General features: G+C 43.6%; 1 long non-coding RNA gene across 2 annotated transcripts in view; it reads right to left on the reverse strand.

Moving 5' to 3' along the window:
* Positions 1-12,137: 12,137 nt before the first annotated feature.
* Positions 12,138-18,830, reverse strand: part of LOC123334637 — a 14,424-nt gene continuing 7,731 nt past the window's right edge. Inside the window, exon 3 of one of the 2 annotated variants that reach the window (XR_006552621.1) lies at positions 12,138-12,272. This is a non-coding gene — a long non-coding RNA (uncharacterized LOC123334637). Of the gene's footprint in view, positions 12,717-18,830 lie in introns of both variants that reach the window. The other variant, XR_006552620.2, reaches the window with a different exon arrangement.

An 18,830-nucleotide genomic window follows, 5' to 3' on the forward strand; every position in this document is an offset into this window, starting at 1 on the left:
ACACATTTTGGGGGCAATAGTGAGGAAGGAACCCCTTTCAGATTGTGGGCCTGGGGCTTGCTGCCTTTGACTGCTGCTCTGATGATTTACTGGCTTCCCCAGCGGTTCAGTGGTAAAAGAATCTGCCTGCCAATGCAAGAGACACAGGAGACACGAGTTCAACTCCTGGGTTGGAAAGGTCCCTCAGAGAAGGAAATAGCAACTTACTCCAGTGTTCTTGACTGGGAAATCCCATGGATAGAGAAGCGTGGCAGGCTGCAGTCCGTGGGGTCGCAAAGAGTCGGACATGACTGAGTGACCAAACAACAAACAATACTGCTGATCACTGCCAAAATCATTATCTCAGCACTCACCTGGAGGATGTCACCCTGTGTTGCAATAGGGGAGTTGGAAGGTTTTCCTGCCTGAAGCCCTCTGCTTCCAGTGGTACGCACCCCCTCTCACCCCCCGCCCCCAGCATCCATCATTGACACCCCGCTGGATAAGACAGCAGACTTTTCTTAGATTTATGCTTTCCCTTTATCTCCACAGCCTGCATCCTGGTCTTTATCACTGATCTTCACTCACTTTGTTCCAGTTCTTTCTACACAAATGACCAGGACAATCTTCCTCAAATTCTGAGTTCAGTGTTTAATGATCCCTTTTAGGAATTTTCGAGATAAAATGTGCTAACCTGTCAGATTATGGGTCTACCCATATCAGTATTTTATTTCTACACCAAAATTTTGTGGGGAGTCTCCAAAGGTTTTGAAGATATTGATCAATATCTTATTTGGTATTTACAATACCTTATTTATCATTAACAACTTCCTCAGATCAGTTCAGTTCAGTTGTTCAGTCGTGTCTGATGCTTCGAGACCCCATGGACTGCAGCACACCAGACTTGCCTGTCTATCACCAACCCCCGAAGCTTGCTCAAACTCATGTCCATCGAGTTGGTGATGCCATCCAACCATCTCATCCTCTGTTTTCCCCTTCTCCTGCCTTCAATCTTTCCCAGCATCAGGGTCTTTTCCAATGAGTCAGTTCTTCACATCAGGTGGCCAAAGTATTGGAGCTTCAGCTTCAACATCAGTCCTTCCAATGAATAATCAGGATTGATTTCCTTTAGGATTGACTGGTTTGATCTCCTTGCAGTCCAAGGGACTCTCAAAAGAGTTTTCTCCAACACCACAGTTCAAAAGCATCAATTCTTTGGTGCTCAGCTTTCTTTATAGTCCAACTCTCACATCCATACATGACCACTGGAAAAACCATAGCTTTGACTAGACAGACCTTTGTTGGCAAAGTACTATCTCTGCTGTTTTTAATATGCTGTCTAGGTTGGTCACAGCTTTTCTTCCAAGGAGCAAGCGTCTTTTAATTTCATGGCTGCAATCACCATCTGCAGTGATTTGGGAGCCCAAGAAAATAAAGTCTGCCACTGTGTCCATTCTTTCCCCATCTATTTGCCATGAAGTGATGGGACCAGATGCCATGATCTTAGTTTTTTGAATGTTGAGTTTTAAGCCACCTTTTTCACTCTCCTCTTTCACTTTCATCAAGAGACTCTTTAGTTCTTCTTCACTTTCTGCCGTAAGGGTGGTGTCATCTGCATATCTGAGGTTACTGGTATTTCTCCCAGCAATCTTGACTCCAGCTTGTGCTTCTTCCAGCCAGCATTTCTCATGATGTACTCTGCATATAAGTTAAATAAGTAGAGTGACAATATACAGCCTTGACGTACTCCTTTCCCAATTTGGAACCAGTTCGTTGTTACATGTGTGGTTTTAACTGTTGCTGCTTGACCTGCATACAGATTTCTCAGGAGATCATCTCAAGATGATCTGGTATTCCCATCTCTTTAAGAATCTGCCACAGTTTGTTATGATTCACACAGTCAAAGTCAAACAACACAAAGTCAAACAACTTGCTAAACAACCTATTATTTGTTCACCTAGAATTTCTTTGTCTCCGTAGGATTGGTTTCTTGAAATAGATAATGATATACTGCATGGTAGAGAGAGAGTCAAAGAAGAAATGGATCTTTTTAGGTTTAGTCTCATACTTTCTGCAGACTTCCCAGATGGCTTAGTGGTAAAGAATCTGCCTGCCAGTGAAGGAGAGGCAGGTTGGATCTCTGGGTCAAGAAGATCCATCCCCTGGAGAAGGAAATGGCAACCCACTCCAGTATTCTTGCCTGGGAAATCCCATGGACAGAGGAGCCTGGCAGGCTACATATCATGGGGTTGCAAAAGAGTCAGACACGACTTAACGACTGAACAGCAACAAGAACAAGCTTTCTTCAGAGACCGGGAAACACTCACCTAAGGCATACAAGCTAGAGATGCTTCAGCTGGGGTGATAACAGAGATCATGTGTTCATTTCAGCAAAGAAAAGTGAAAGTGAAGTTGCTCAGTCATGTCCAAGTCTTTGGGACCCCATGGACTGTAGCCTACCAGGCTCCTCAGTCCATGGAATTCTCCAGGCAAGAATACTGGAGTGGGTTGCCATTTCCTTCTCCAAGAGATCTTCCCAACCCAGGGATCAAACCCGGGTCTCCAGCACTGCAGGGAGACGCTTTACCATCTGAGCCACCAGGAAAGCCACAAAGAAGTGGAGAGAAAAACACTTTGATCTGGTGCTTTCCGTTTGTCCCAGAAAATGGGACTTCAGAAGAAAGAAAAAAAAAGAGAGAGAGAGATCTAGGCCCATAGAGAAATGGTTAAGCTCTGCTTATGAGGTAGTATAGGAATAACTATCTCAATGGGCACCACTGACATAAGACTTTCTGTTCCTAAGTTTCATTCCCCTTTAAATTGTGATATGTGCTCATTAGAAACAGACTCAGTGTTTAGGGGCTGAATTCTGCAGCTTCCCATTTATGTCCTACATAGTTAAACTTCTTAGCTCTTCATCAATAACAAATCATTTTTCATTGACTTCTGCAAGAAAACACTATAACCAGGCACTGTAACACAGGTAGGCTTGTGTTACATATGACTAAATACACATATGACTGCATATGTATATAACTGCTCTTACACGTTCTGGACCAGAAGCACACAGGGTACTTCCTCCCGTGACCATCAGCCAGCACCAGTCGCATCACCCATATGCCCACACGGAGGCGGGAGTGGAACCTTCCTGTGTGCCCAGGAGGGAGAGGAGAGTCAAGTACAAGAGACACTAGATGCCTGTGCATTTAGAGTATGGACCAAGTTCTGCTCAACGTTCACCAAAGCAGAAAACGAGGGAAACCTGGAGAGTCAGAGGAAGTGTATGAGAAACACGCTAGTGCTCTGCAGGGTCACTCTGTACCAGCGTCTCCTGAGCCTCAGCCACCTCCCCTGGCTCCATCTCAGCTGAAGCATCCAGGTGGTTCCAGCATCTGCTGCTTACCAGTCCCGGGAGGGCTGGCTGGTGCAGCATTGCCTGTCTTCTCTGGACGTGAATGAAATGCTACACGGCAAGGTGTGGAGTCCCGCTTTCCCAGAGGATGCCAAAGGAGCAGAAGGTGGCAACCTGAAAGGGCTCCGAAACTCATGGCCTGGGGGTCAGACTTCGACCAACAGGAGGTGGGGATGGGGACAGAAGGTGGCAAATCTGTTCTCTTCTCTTCCTCCTTCCCTCGAGGCGCAGTTTCTCCACACGGTCTGTCAGGAGACGTGCTGTGTCTGGCGCATGGCAGACAGTGGCCAGCGTGGAGATCATTCGCCTTTGTGGCTTCCCTGCTTTTCCTGCTTCATTGTTTTTTTCTCCTACTCTTGCTGGCTTGGGCTTACACTCCCAAATATAACATTGTAAGAAAAACCTCACTTTCCTCTCTATCACTTTATTCACTATTACTGCCACACTCGCAGGGCTTCCTGGGTGGCTCAGTGGTAAAGAACTTGCCTGCCAATGCAGGAAATACCAGAGACATGGGTTTGATCCCTGGGTCAGGAAGATCCCCTGGAGTGAGAAATGGCATGCACTACAGTACTCTTGCCTGGGAAATCCCATGGACAGAGGAGCCTGGTGGGCTGCAGTTCGTGGGGTCACAAAGAGTTGGACACAACTGACCACCCACGCACCACACTCGTGTTCCTAGCTACCAAACGTGTAGGGTTTCCCCACACGCTGAGAATTTCTTCCGTTTCTGGTGGACACCTACTTGCTTTCATGCAGTTCAATTCAGTCCTGACACAATCTACCTCAGGTTATCGCTGGATCCCACAAGGTAAGGGCTCAGTCTCATTAAACTGTCCCCACGTCAGAAGCTGGTCAAAACCATAGGCTGCCCTCTTCACTTCTGAGCGACTGGTTCAAGGCTCCCAGGACCCACTTCTCAAGTTCAACAGTTTGCTAGCTTACAGAACTCAGGGAGATGCTTATATTGACTGGTTTGGCACGTAATAAAGGCTATCGTAAAGGATCCGGACGAATAGTCAGGTGAAGAAATACGTGCAGCCAGGTTCAGAGGGCTCCTAACTATAGGTGTGTTCCCACAGCCCTTTGTCTAGAGGGTGTTGATGCAATGTTGGGGAAAAAGAAAACAACGTTCTTCACAAACGTACACACACGCCCCAGATTTATTGGTTCATTTTGTGCTTGGTAGATCAGACTTCAGTCCATAGTCACAGACCCTGCTGCTGTTATCCCTGCTGCGGCTGCTATAGGGCCCACTGGCTTTCCTACCGGGAGGTGCCAGCCTTCTGTCGCCTCGGCACGGCGCAGCTCTGTTCCTGCTGGTCCCAGCGCGGGTGGTGGAAGCAGGGCCAGAGGCTGCACTGAACGGGCCCCACGTGCCCTTGCGCTTGGGCTGCCGCCACCGAATCCCGTGGCATTTGGAATCCGTAAGGAGAGTGCCCTGCTTGCGGTGGCTGTGGTGGCTGGCTCTGGGAGGGCAATTCTCCTCCTGAGTCATGGGCAAGGCTGGCTCATGAGCTGAGGCCAGGGCTGGGACAGACATAAAAGCTTTTCTCTCCCCTGCCGAACCCAGTTAGAACCAGACTCGCTGAGCCAGACCCAGCACTACAAATATTGCATTCACATGTAGCTTGATATAGTCATTTAGTTTCAGGGAACACCAGGGTTTTCTTGGCAGTGGATTCTATTTGCCCCTGAAGACTGTGATTTTTTTTTTTTTTGGCTACCAGTTCACATATGAACTGTTGCCTCTTACATTGTAATGGCCTTTCTCTTGCCGTTTTTAAAGGACTTGTTTAGATTTTTATTTACCCATTTGTTTTTGGCTGCACTGGGTCTCTGCTGCTACACTGGGGCTTTCTCTAGCTGTGGTGCTTCTCTTGTTTTGGAGCGCAGGCCCCAAGGCTCAGTAGTTGTGGTGCGAGGGCCTTGCTGTCCCTCGGCATGTGGGATCTTAGTACCTGGACCAGGGGTCAAATCCATGCCCCTTGCATTGCAAGGTAGATTCCTAACCACTGGACCACCAGGGAACTTCCTCTCTTTCTATTTAATTTGATAAATCCTTATTCAGCACCCTCCATATGGCTCTGGAGAATATAAAATTGGGGAGGGGAAGATGAACTGAGTGAGGAGCACTGACATGTATACACCACCATGTATAAAACAGAGAGGTAGTGGGAAGCTGCCAGATAGCACAGGGAGCTCAGCTTGGTGCTCTGTGAGGACCTAGAAGGGTAGGATGCTGGTGGGGTGGCGGGGTGGGGGGGTACAAGGGAGGCTCAAGAGGGAGGGGATATACGTATATTTCTAGCTGATTCACACTGTTGAACAGCAGAAACCAACACATTGTAAAGCAATTATACTTGTATTTAAAAAACCCAATATACAAATGAATGGAGTATAGCTCTGATCTTAAGAAGTATATAATCTAGAAGGACTGTCAGACATGTACATAAGTAACTGGGCATCACTCGTAAGCACCTCAACGCCGGGCACGGTTGTTGTTCAGTCGCTAAGTCACGTCCAGCTCTCTGCGATTCCATGCACTGCAGCACGCCAGGCTTCCCTGTCTTTCACCAACTCCCAGAGTTTGCTCAGACTCATGTCCATCAAGTCGGTGATGCCATCTAGCCATCTCATCCTCTGTTACCCCCTTTCTTTGCCTGCCCTCAATCTTTCCCAGCATCAGGGTCTTTTCCAATGAGTTGGCTCTTTGCGTCAGGTGCCCAAAGTATTAGAGCTTCAGCTTCAGCATCAATCCTTTCAATGAATATTCAGGGCTGATTAAGCTGCATGTTGATCAATGCTATGAGTCTATGTGCTGAAAGGATGGTGTTCAAAGGATAATGATCTATTTAATGAGTGCCTTTGACGTGCATGTACCGAACCAATGACCTTTATCTGGCTATCTCCCTTGATCCTCAGAAGAACCCTTTGAGCCGGACACTGTTACCACTCCATTCTGCAGGTGAGACAGCTGTGGTCATGGTGCAGCTTGCTGAGATCCCAGGGCTAGTTAAGTACTGGACTCAAACCCAGACAGCCTGCCTCTGGGTCTGTGCCCTTCCCAAATACAACGTGTGTTTTTGTTATTCTTTTGGTCTACAGTTTTCCTTTTTTTTTTTTTTTTTTTTTTTAAGGATGTTGTTGATCTCTGAGAACTGCTTTTGGGGAATCAGAAAAATTATAAGGCAACCAGCAGCCAGACCTTTTCAGAGGTGTCTGAAAATTTTTCCTGCTGCTGCTTCACGTGGGAGCGCATGTGACCGCGTCGGCACTGAAACAGCGCCTGGGGTCTGAGGCGCTGACTGCACTCCCGTTGTTCTATGCATTCTGTACAGTCTTGGGAGGTTATTTTTAATGCAACATGCCAGAGTGGCATGTTGAAAGATCCATAGTAACCAGCTAACAGTAACAGTAGGGCCTGCCAAGTAAAAGTTCCGTAAATCAGTCATAAACGCAGTTACAAAATCCGGCCAGCGTCGTGTGCATGAGGGAGTGTCCTTGGAGGAGGTACAATCCACGCACAGTTTCACGGGATCTCCTCGAAATTCCAGGGCAGTAAAGAGCTCTTGTGGTAAGTTTTTGTTTTGTTTTTAGGGGAAAAGAGTGAAAAAGAGGCTTCCTGGAACTTTATTCTAACAAGGAACTTTCCCCCATGTGATCAGGTAGCTTAGAGAAGCTGAGGAAAAGACATACAGAGAGACGAATGTTTCAGATACCAAGGGCCCTCCTTTCTCGTGTTTTTAATATTTTTGGACTCTTTCCTTTCCCACTACTACACTCCACATTCAGGCCTCATAACGCGGTGTCCTGAGAAGCCTCATCGCTTTTATCTGCCTATCCACCCTCAAGTCTACGGAATTCACAGTGGTGAAAATCACCCCAGGCAGGATTTTGGACTTCTTACCCTTCTAGTGGGAATTTTACGAGGAGCTCCCAAGTGCTACCAGACCAAATAAAAGCTCACACTTTGCAACACGAGGGGCTTTCTCTATGATAGGCGGACAACAAACCCTGGGAGGGAGCAAGACACTTTACATGGGGTTTGAGAATTACGAGGAAGACTTTCCTCACAGGCAGTGGGCACATCATCAACGAACACTGAGTCATGTGTTACTTTGGAAACACTGGAGAAATCATCTTCATGTATTTGGCTTCCTGCTGTCACAGAAAACTTGGGCATGGGGAGCAGGCTATTCATCATCAACACAAGAGTACCTGCCGCGTGGGTGCTCAGTCCTTCAGTCGGGTCCGACTCTGTGCGAGCCCACGGACTGTAGCCCGCCAGGCTCCTCTCTCCATGGGATTTCCGGGGCAAGAATACTGGAGTAGATTGCCATTTCCTCCTCCAGGGGATCTTCCCAACCCAGGGATTGAGCCCAGGTCTCCTGCATGGCAGGAGGATTATTTACCAATGAGGCACCAGAGAAGCCTGCGTCATACAGAGTGTGACACAAGTATAAATACATCACAGGCTGGAAACTGAAGCACCGATAATTTGATAACTTAATGCTCAAGAAAAGACTGAATCTGGGCCTGCAGGAGTAGATTTCGAGGCCCTTCCCCAGTCGCCCTCATCACCATTCACACCATCCCTACTTTTTTCCCTTGACTGTGCAAGTGGCCGGTGCCATCCTTGCTTACAAAGCACCTGCTCACAAACCACTGTCCTCTTGGAGAGGGAGGTGTGGGGTCAAGGCAGAAGAGGACTGAAGGAAACCAAAAGGAAAACTTTGGAGCAGTGCCACCTGAAGAGCAGTTAGAAATGAGATAACCCCCCTCTGCCTATTAGAACCTATGTTATTGGGAAGATGTGATTTAGCTCCTAATGTCACAGGAACAGTTGTTACTGGTAAAACAAGGTGTGGCTGTGTAACCCCAAAGGCTAGAGATAAGCTGAAGCAGAAGGCTCTTTCCACGGTGCCTCTCAAGACGCCTACCTGGGAATTCCCCAGGGCTGATTTCTTCCCCCAGAAGGATATTCTTGTTGAACAGAGGGGAGTTACGAAACTGACTTTTCTCTGTTTACTGTGAAGGTTTTCATTTCAGGGACTTTGATACTTTGGACGCATTCTCTCCCCCCCCCCCCCACCCCCCATCCACCGCCATTACAATGATATTTCACATAAAATGGATCATTTTAACCATTATTTTTCTTAAGTATTTATTTATTTGGCTGTGCTGGGTCTTAGTTGCAGCATGCGGGATCTACAGTTGCAGTACAGGCGATCTAGTTCCCTGACCAGGGATCGAACCCGGGTCCCCTCCCTGGGAGAGTGCGGTCTTAATCACTGGATCCCTAGGGAAGTCCCTAACTATTTTTAAAGCGTACAATTCAGTGGCATTGAATACATTCACAATGTTCTGCAACCATTCATTTCCAGTACTTTTTCATCCTCCTAAACAAACTCTGTGCCCATCAAATAACAACTCCTCATTTCTGCTTCCCCCAGGCTCTGGTAACCTCTATTCTGCTTTCTGTCTCTATGAATTTGCCTATTCTAGGCGCCTCATTTAAGTGGAGTCATGCAATATTGTCCTCACAAAGTGTGTCTGGCTTATTTTCTCAGCACAATGTCTTCAATGTTCATCCCATGTCTTTATATATATATGTGTGTGTATATATATATATGTGTGTGTGTGTCTGTGTATATATATATAGATATAATTTTATTTATTTTGACTGCACTGGATCTTTATTGCTGTGCAGGCTTTTCTCTAGCTGTGGTATGCAGGCTTCTCAGTGCACTGGCTTTTCTGTTGCATGTGGGCCTCAGTAGTTGCAGTTCCCGGGCTCTAAAGCATAGGCTCAATAGCTGTGATGCACAGGCTTAGTTGCTCTACAACACGTGGGATCTTCCTGGATCAGGGATTGAACCTCTGTCTCTTGCATTAGCAGGCGGATTCCCTCCCACTGATCCACCACAGAAGCCCTCATCCCATGTTTTCACACGTTTCAGACTTTCATTCCTTTCTAAGGATGAATAATATTCCACTGTATGTATAAACCATATTTTGCTTATCCATTCATTGCTGAGGGACATTTGGGTTGTTTTTATCCTTTGGCTACTGTGAATAATACTGCCGTGAACATCAGTGTACAATTATCTGTGTGTGTCCTTGTTTTCAATTCCTTTGGGTACACACTTAGAAGTGAAACTGCTGGATCAAATGGCAATTCTATGTTAAACTTTCCAAGGAAGTTTGGGCACTTTTAGAGAGAGTATAAATCACAGCTGCTGCTGCTGCTAAATCGCTTCAGTCATGTCCAACTCTGTGCGACCCCACAGACGGCAGCCCACCAGGCCCCTCCGTCCCTGGGATTCTCCAGGCAAGAACACTGGAGTGGGTTGCCATTTCCTTCTCCAATGCATGAAAGTGAAAAGTGAAAGTGAAGTCGTTCAGTCGTGTCCGACTCTTCGCAACCCCATGGACTACAGCCAGGCTGCTCCGTCCATGGGATTTTCCAGGCAAGAGTACTGGAGTAGGTTGCCATTGCCTTCTCCATAAATCACAGAGGCAAGCCCAAATGAGGAGTGTCAACTGGATTTAGGAAAAAAAGAAAAAAGTGATTGGTAACCCTGATATGAGCAGTGGGGGTGGAGGTGAGGAGACAGAAGCCAGATTACAGCGGATTGGCAAGTGAATGGGAGAGAAGCAGAAATAGCTATTTGTTCAAGTCCTGTGAAGATCTGAACCATGAACAATGGAAAAAAGGCAAGGTGGTAGCTGGAAGAACAAAGTTGAGAACCGGCTTTTTTAAGTAGGAGAATCTTGAGCATTTTGAGTGCTCATGGGAGATAGGAGCCAGGGTGGTGATAGTCAGCAGAGGTCTCTGAGAAGGCAAGAAAGGGCAGTGGTTGGAGCTGCTCTGCCCTGCACCAAAGATGCATTTCTGTATAATGACAGAGAGGACAGGACAACTTCCAGTGCAACTAAATTTAATCTTTCAAAGGTATTTTTTGAGTTTGGCATTGAGGGTGAAGACAAAGTGAAACACTACCTGGCTTTCACTCTAATGGTACGGTAGAGGAGGGAAGGATTGAACCCCCAAACTAAAAACAGGGTGGAAAACGCTCGTGTCCCAAGGAAAAGACACAGACATGGTATTATCACTTTCAGTAGAGGAAGTACTAGATGATAGATGGACTTTCCTGGTGGCTCAGACGGTAGACAGTCGCCTGCAATGCAGGAGACCTGGGTTTGATTCTTGGGTTGGGAAGATCCCCTGGAGAAGGGAATGGAAACCCACTCCAGGATTCTGGCCTGGAGAATTCCATGGACTGAGGAGCCTGGCGGGCTACAGTACATGGGGTCGCAAAGAGTCAGAGACGACTAAACAACAGATAGGAAAACCATGAGACATTTAAACCGAAAAGAGACAATGTTAATTGTGCCAGGACAACAGGTGTATACTGGGACTATCCCAGGCAGACTGGGATGAATGGTTACCCTCATTCTATACCAGAATCCCCATCTGAAGATTAAAATGAAGATTAGGATTTAAAAGGCTCTGAAAAGTACTCTAGTAAAGAAATTTGTTTTATACTGGTTAACTCAACACTTCCCAAATTTATCTCACTATGGCATCCTGACCCTGCTTTTTTCCCCCTCGGAGAAGCACATACTAATACCTAATAAGTGCTTCCAGAGCAGAAAAGTGAAAGAGGTGTGGGAGTCTGGAGGATTTGGTCTGGCACTCAGACAGCAGTGGAAGGTGAGATTAGAAAGTGAACTGAGCCACATCCTAGAGGACTTAGAGGGCCAGAGTTGCAACTTGTACTTGATGATCAAAGTGATTAATGCCATTTCTCACAGCAGCACACAGAGTAGGCACCTGAAACTCAAAAAGAATTCCAAAGAATGCTTCTCAGAAGGGCAAAATGGTGCACTTTTCTTTCCTTTCCTATTTCTGTTCCTTCCTTAATCTCTGTGACTAGGAGAGACAAAAAACTCCACTGCAGGGACCTTCTTCAGTTTAAGAGATAAACTCCTGAGTTGTTCAACTCCTGTCCCAACTCTATCTTCTCCTCTCTCTCTAGTTTCCTGTGTGAGGTCTAAAGGATAAAGAGATGGAAGAATGCTGGGTCTTGAAGAGAAGAGGCATCTCAGTTCTGTTTGCTACTGTGGGTGCTACACTCTAAGATGTGGATTTGAATACAAAGAGTCTGCTGGCTAGGGCGGAGTGGGAAGAAAACAGACCAGTGTTTATCATTGCTTGGTCACAGCTAAGACTTTTCTTAACCAGGGCCATGTATCTGGCAACCTGATTTACAGGACAAAACAGATACGAAGCGGGAATCATTCAAAATAAACTCCTGGAGAGGCTAAAACTTACCAGAGCAGACTCAACACACCTTAAGAACCATAAGACAATTCTCAGAAACTCCCCATACCCATTTGCACAAACTTCCAGTAAATTTAGTAACCCAGATTTCTAGCATGTAGTAAATTTAATAGCAAGTTACAAGGCAAGGAAAAATTAACAGGGGTCGGCACATTTAAGTGAGAAGGGAAAGTGTAAGACTATAAAAATTCAATAACATGACTAACATGGAGCAAAGTTTTGAAGGCATTTTTTAGAGGTTAAAAACTATTTGGTTATACCATGGAGACATGCTTATTTATAAGGATTATTTTGATTCATCAAAGGATGTTTAAGAATGTTACACTGTTTAAAGTGGTAAGAAAGCAGGTAAGACATTTTAGAAACATTTCAATCTGAAATGTTGCGATTTTACAAGTTTGGTCAATACAGTTATCTGTTATCTAGGGGAGTCACTGTGTAAATCTGGTATTCCTCCAGGTGCTGCTTCCTTTAGAAAGAAGTTCATTGTCAATTTTTTTCCCATCCATATTTCAACATCAATTATTAATCCTGTGGGTTGAAAGGAGATCACATGGCAACAAAATATTTTGAAAACAGTCTCGCAATTTGAAGATTAAAGAAATCATTAAATTAAATTACTCCACCATCAAATGTTTATGACTGTTTAAAGTCGGCCAGCCAGTGGCACTCTGTAAAGGAACACCAACTGAATTATGTCATAAAATGCAGCAGCTAAACCCTATCTTATCACTTAAAAGCCACTTGCGGTTCTCAGATGGAGATGCTGGCTGTTCGGAGGTGCAGAGGACGATCCGGTGTGTAACAAAGCAGCTGTAGGCACTGTACCAGCCACCCCGCAGGAAGGAGAGGGCCAACGGTGCAATCCCTAGGGACCTATTTCTTCTCCTTAATATTTGACTTTGGAGCGCTTTTGCCTAAAGACAGCAATTTGACCTCATCAAAAAGTGGGGGTGAAAAACAGATAAAGGTGCCCTGAAAGGTAGATATGAGAAGAGTTCAGAAGTTTTGAAAAATCAACATTATTTAACACTGTATTTGCCACTGTTACATTATATGGTCGTTGTCCTTATTTCTTGGCAAACAATAGCATTTCCACTTTTCAATCCAAATTGAGCTAGACGGCTGAAGAGTGAATCACTGTTAGAAATCTACGTTTCCTCTCGGATAATGTGAATGTGCTAATAAGATTTATCAGTTTCTTGTCTCATAATTTAAGGAGGTTTGCTTTTATTCATTCTTTATCAGAAATAAATATGGATTTCTTAAAAAAAAAACAACTGTCTCTAATATATGAGCTAACCTTGGGAATTCAAAAAAACTATGAACATCTGCTTTAAAAGATGTGGTACACTCTACTGACTGCTAGATAGGAAGCACAGACAAGCCTCGCTGTATGGCTTAGGGGCATTGTGGCTGCCATTCCTTGAGAGAGGTTGTGCAGAACACATAATTCGTCTACTTTGTAGAGTACGACTTTTTAAAAGTAACAAAATTTTAGAGTTTGAAGAAATCCCTGTGTGTGATGTTAGACCAGAAGCACTGGCACTACCCAGAAGCCTGACAGAAATGCAAACTCACGAATCTCACCAGCCCACCTGAATCTGCATCTCTAAGGGTGAACGCAGGAAACTGCTCTGTGAAGCTCTCCCAGGCGACTCCAATGCGTACTGAAGCCTGAGATTTCTCAGACATCACAGAGCACCACTGAACCTACACGAAGTGTGCAGAGGGACATCTGCTATCTTCCAAGGGACAATTTTTTTTTGAGAGAAAACTTTTGAGTATTGAGCTGATATCTGTGTCCCTGAATCTCTCTTCTAATTCTACCTGTCTGGAGTCACACAAACAAGTCCAGTCTGTTTTCCCTTGTTGAGATGTGAGATAGTCTTTACGAAGGCTAAGGCACAGACAGATCCTGGGTTTGAGTCGCTAATTCTAGCATTAATGCATGTGTGACTGTGGGCACGTTATCTGACCTCTCTGAGTAGGCCTATACCAAACTAAAAAGCTTCCACATGTCAAAAGAAACAATGAACAAGGTGAAAAGGCAACATATGGGTGGGAGAAAATATTAGCACATCATCTGATAGTATTTAGGTTAATATTCAAAATATATAAAGAACTAATACAATCCAACAGGAAAAGAACAAATAATCCAATTAAATTATGGGCAGAGGATCTGAACAGACATTTTTCCAAAGAAAAAGACATCCACATGGTCATCAGGTACATGAAAAGATGCTCAACATCGCTAATCATCAGGGAAATGCAAATCGAAATCACAATGAGCTATCACTTCGTATCTGTTAGGATATTTATTATCAAAAAGACAAGAAATTAAGTATTGGCAAGAATGTAGAGAAAGGCAGCCCTTGTGCACTGATGGCGGGGATGTCAATTTGTAGAGCACTATGAAAAACAGTACGGCGGTTCCTTAAAAAATTACAAATATAACTACCACATGATCCAGCAATCCCACTTCTGGGTGTATGTCTGAAGAAATGAGATCAGGACCTCAAAGAGGTATCTGCACCCCTGTGCTCATTGCGGCGTTATTCACAACAGCCAAGACATGGAGACAACCTCACGGTACATTAGTGAATAAATGGATGCAGAAAATGTGAAATGGATGAGTGAAGAAAGAACACAGAATGTCATTCAGCCATTAAAAAGAAGGAAACCCTGCTTTTTGTGACAACATGGAAGGACCTTGAGAGCATTATGCTAAGTGAAGTAAGTCAGACAGCAAAAAACAAATACTGTGTTTTCTCTTATATGTGGAATCTAAAAGAGCCAACCACACAGAAACAGAGTGGAATGGTGGTTGTGGGGAAATGGTAAAATGTTGGTCAAAGGATACAAACTTCCAGTTACAGATGAATAAGTTCTGAGGATCTAACATACATCATGGTGACTATAGTCAGTACTGGATTATAAACTTGAAAGTTGTTAAGAGTAAATCTTAAGTGTTATCACCACAAAAAAGAAAAAATAAAGGTCATTATATGAAATGAGGTGACATGTTAAATAATGAGTAACAATTTCACAATTGTATCAGATCATCTATTTGCACACCTTAATTATGCATTATGTCAATAATATTTCAGTAAAGCTGGAAAAAATAAATGCTATGATTAATGCTCTAGTAGCTAAACACTTATGTGTATCCTTAATTGTTTAAGAGAAATTTCTGAAAGTGTAACTCTTAGGATAAAAAGTCTACATGGTTTTATGACTTCCAATACATATTGCCAAACTGTTGCAGAAGGACTTAACAATTCACACTTTGACATGAAGTATATGAAAATGCCTATCTCTTCAAATTCTTGTCAGCACTGAGAATTACCTTTCTTTCTACCTTTATCAATTTTGTAGATTGAGGGATTACTATTTCAACTTAAATCTCTTGGAATAATAATGAAGATAAACCATTTTGTTTATGAATCATTTATATTTCTTCTTTACATGGTTGCCAGTTCAAGTCTGACTCTAAAAAACACACACACGGTTCCATGCCTCTCCCATCCTGTATTTGTACACAGTGGTTTTTTCTTTTTTCTTTTTATGGGCTAGAATGCAGGAACTTCCATTTTTCCCTTTGCAATCATCTTGTTAAAGCCAACAGTTTCAGCTTTTCGGATCCTGATTCTCTAATCCTGTGTTTGCCATCCTTTTCTGGTTTGTTTTTAACTGCAAATCTGAAGTATTTGCACAATATCGTTGTATTTTCATCTTTTACAAAGGGTGTCTGCAGGACGGGGCTGGTGCCCCCTCAGGAACTGGCCCTGTCCTGACACAGACCGGTTCACTAGACGGGCTACAGGGTGATGTCCCATGACGGCCGTGGCTGGTGCTGGGGTCCTCAGCGTTCAGACGCTCTCAGCCTTAGGGCTGGTCACTGTGGCTGCGCCTCGAGGCCCACTGGAGCCACAGGATTACAAAGTTTTGACTTCTCCTTTGGCTATATAAACTTCTACGACATTTGTACTAGTATCTCACTCATCTCTTTAACGTGTCTCCAGATCCTTCCTCAGTTTCTTGTTCAGAGTAGTCATTCAATGGAAGTGTATAAAACTGAACATAAACTTTCCTGGCTGCTTTGCCTACAGGGACAAATGACTCACCTCCTCCTCAACTCTGTAGGCTGATCAATCCTACATCTAAGTAGCAATATATATGTTGCTATACACACACACACACACACACACACACACAGAAAAGCTTCATGGATAAAACTCATGTTATATACTCCATTGCTGAAACAGGATAGAAATTGAAAACTCTGATGCGCTACATTTTTAAAAGAGTAATTTCTTTTTTTTTTTGTTTTCTGCAATTATGGATCTATAGTAAGAATTTATTGCTGAAAAGTGAACCTGAGGCACTGTCAGTTTCTAGGTCATAAAATAAAGATTAAATTCAAGGAGACTTGAAAACTTAAAAAATAAATATCTGGTTATTCCAAGCGGAGTAGTCTCAAACATTCTAGTTGATGTTCTCTTTTCTCTGATGTCCAGCTTCACTGCAGTTTCAGACCATGAGAATTTGATCATTAGTTCTGTCCAAGTCTAAAATCAGCATTTCTTGCCTAAGCACTTTACAGACTGTCTCACTGAACCCTCACAAGAAAGAAATGCACAGAACCTTTTTAGAAGAAAATAATATACATAGATTTCTAATCCTGAGGTTATTTTTAATTTTATACTTATATAATATGTACATTGATAGAACCAGATTTAAACTTATAATACTTAGAGCTTTTACTAAAATTAAAAAAGAGAAATTTAGGGATCTAATACAAATAAAACTGCAAAACAATGTAATTCAGATGAACAGCATAAGCTTGATGTGATGAATGGTCTTGTTTGAACTTTGGGTTAGATATGGAGAAAATACCTATATTAACTTGATTCCTGGCACTATGAGCCATGGTTTAAGTCATTATCGTTAGCCTTCTCCTTAATCAGTGATCTTGTATTCATGCTAATAATTTGAGTAATGCACCCTAAAAATAATACTAAAAAATTGTTTTCTAACAAATCCTTAACTGTGGGTTTGCCATTACTCTTATTGCTATTCCCACACAAGATGGTAGGTACAAACAGGACCTATGATACTATGATATACTTATCCTTTTAAATGTGGTCCTGACTGCTGTGGGTCAGCTCTTCAAGTCTGGCTTCCCCTTTATTACCATACACTGTGTGATGGCCGGGTTTTCCCACTACTTCTATTTCAATGACTTTGAACCTCTGATTTGTGCTATTAACCTCAGAGTCTTTTGGCTTTTCATGTGGTAAGAATGGGACTATAAATGTGAACAGAGCATGCGCACTAATGTTATCCGGGGTGGCTAGTCATCTAGATAATCTCATAATATATTTATATTACACTCATACTTTTCACTGAAGTGAAAATTCCAAATTAAGAATTTCTAAACAAACTTTACAAGAGTTTATCTTCTGAGAAACACTTTAAAAATTTATTAAGAGGTAAAATTCAGCAATTTCCCTGGTGGTCTGGTGGTTAAGAATCTGCCTTGCAATGCAAGGGACATCAGTTCAGTTCCTGGCCAGCGAAGATCCCACATGCGGCGGAGCAAGTAAGCCTGAGTGCCACAACTACCGAAGCCTGCACAGCTAGAGCCCGAGCTGGGCAACAGAAGAAGCCATCGCAATGAGCAACCTGCAAACCATTACTGGAGAGTAGCCGCTGCTCCCTGCAGCTAGAGAAAGCCCTCGTACAGCAACGAAGACTCAGTACAATCAGAAAATAAATCAATATCTTTTGCACAGAGTCAGGGACTAGGAGTAAATGCAATCAGGCAAATCAAGCACTGAGCAGAGTCCAGGACATATTGGTTAGGATCCCCATCACTATTACTATGAGTCTGTGTAAAACTTCAAGGAGGCAGCCGTCCTGGACTGGTCTGGTCTAGGAGGGGTTCGGACAAAGTGAATTCTTTACACTGATATTGAAGAATAAGTCGGGGTTTAAGAGGGACAGAGAAAAAGCCTTGTACAGAGGCTGATGAAGACAACATTGCTGTGAGTTACAAGGAACCATGAGGAGGGAAGGTCAGGTGAAAGCTGAGGGTGTGTGCAGCAGGAGACCACGTGCGGGAAGCTTGCTGGGGCCTGAACCAAGAAGTCAGGGCTTTCTTTGTTTTACGGGTACTGGGAAACAAGGGAAGATTTTGGACTGAAAAATAACATGACTGAGGTAGAACGGCTTATAGAGAAATGCTTCTATAGGCAGAGGAGATGCCAGCCATCATCCCGTGTGCTCCTTTGCTGTGACCTCTTGATGACTTATATCCCGAACGCAAAGCCAAAGCACACATGCAGGAAATGGTCTGGGAACATGAGGCAGGAAAACATTGTCCTCAGTCCCCAAAGGACTCAGAGCCCATGTTTCACTGTCTTGTATACTAACCAAGCCAGCTTTTCTTTATCTCTGAGCCATGTACCCTGAGTGTGGGTATGTGTGTCTGTATACATTCATGTATGTGTTTTCAGCAGAATATACATTTGTATAAAATTACATTTTTCATGTGATTTGTACAGAATCACACAGCGATTTTAATGATTTATGAATTTGTTCTAGTGGTTGTGTTCACATCCCTTTTACTATTCTTTCCTTAAATAAATCGATCATTGTTGGGACTCCAGCAAGATGCAAGCAAATGAAACCTAGCTTCCTTTGAAATACCTGAAGATGTGGCACCAAATGATCAGACTGAAGCTGCAACTGTTCCTTTTCAAGAAAAAAAGAGTGGTCCTCGCTTTGCTACAGTTCTCATTACTCCCTTTTATTTCCCAACCCTGAGCCTGTGTGTCAATGGTGTTTATCGTCACAATAGTGCTCTTGTTTGGCTTCTAGTTGCTTCCACACATTGATTTTCATTCCCTACTTGGCATCTATGTGCATTTTAGCTTGTGACTCATGGATAAAACCAATTTTGATTTTCCTGTCTGAAGTTGAATTTTTATAGGTATTTCTTCTAAATATTCTTAGACAAGCTAAATGCAGCATTGACTATCATAAATGCTGAACAGCTGAGGTCAGGCCAACTCGTGGCTATAA

The sequence above is a fragment of the Bubalus bubalis genome, chromosome 8 (assembly GCF_019923935.1).
Source record: "Bubalus bubalis isolate 160015118507 breed Murrah chromosome 8, NDDB_SH_1, whole genome shotgun sequence".
NCBI classification, from domain to species: domain Eukaryota; kingdom Metazoa; phylum Chordata; class Mammalia; order Artiodactyla; family Bovidae; genus Bubalus; species Bubalus bubalis.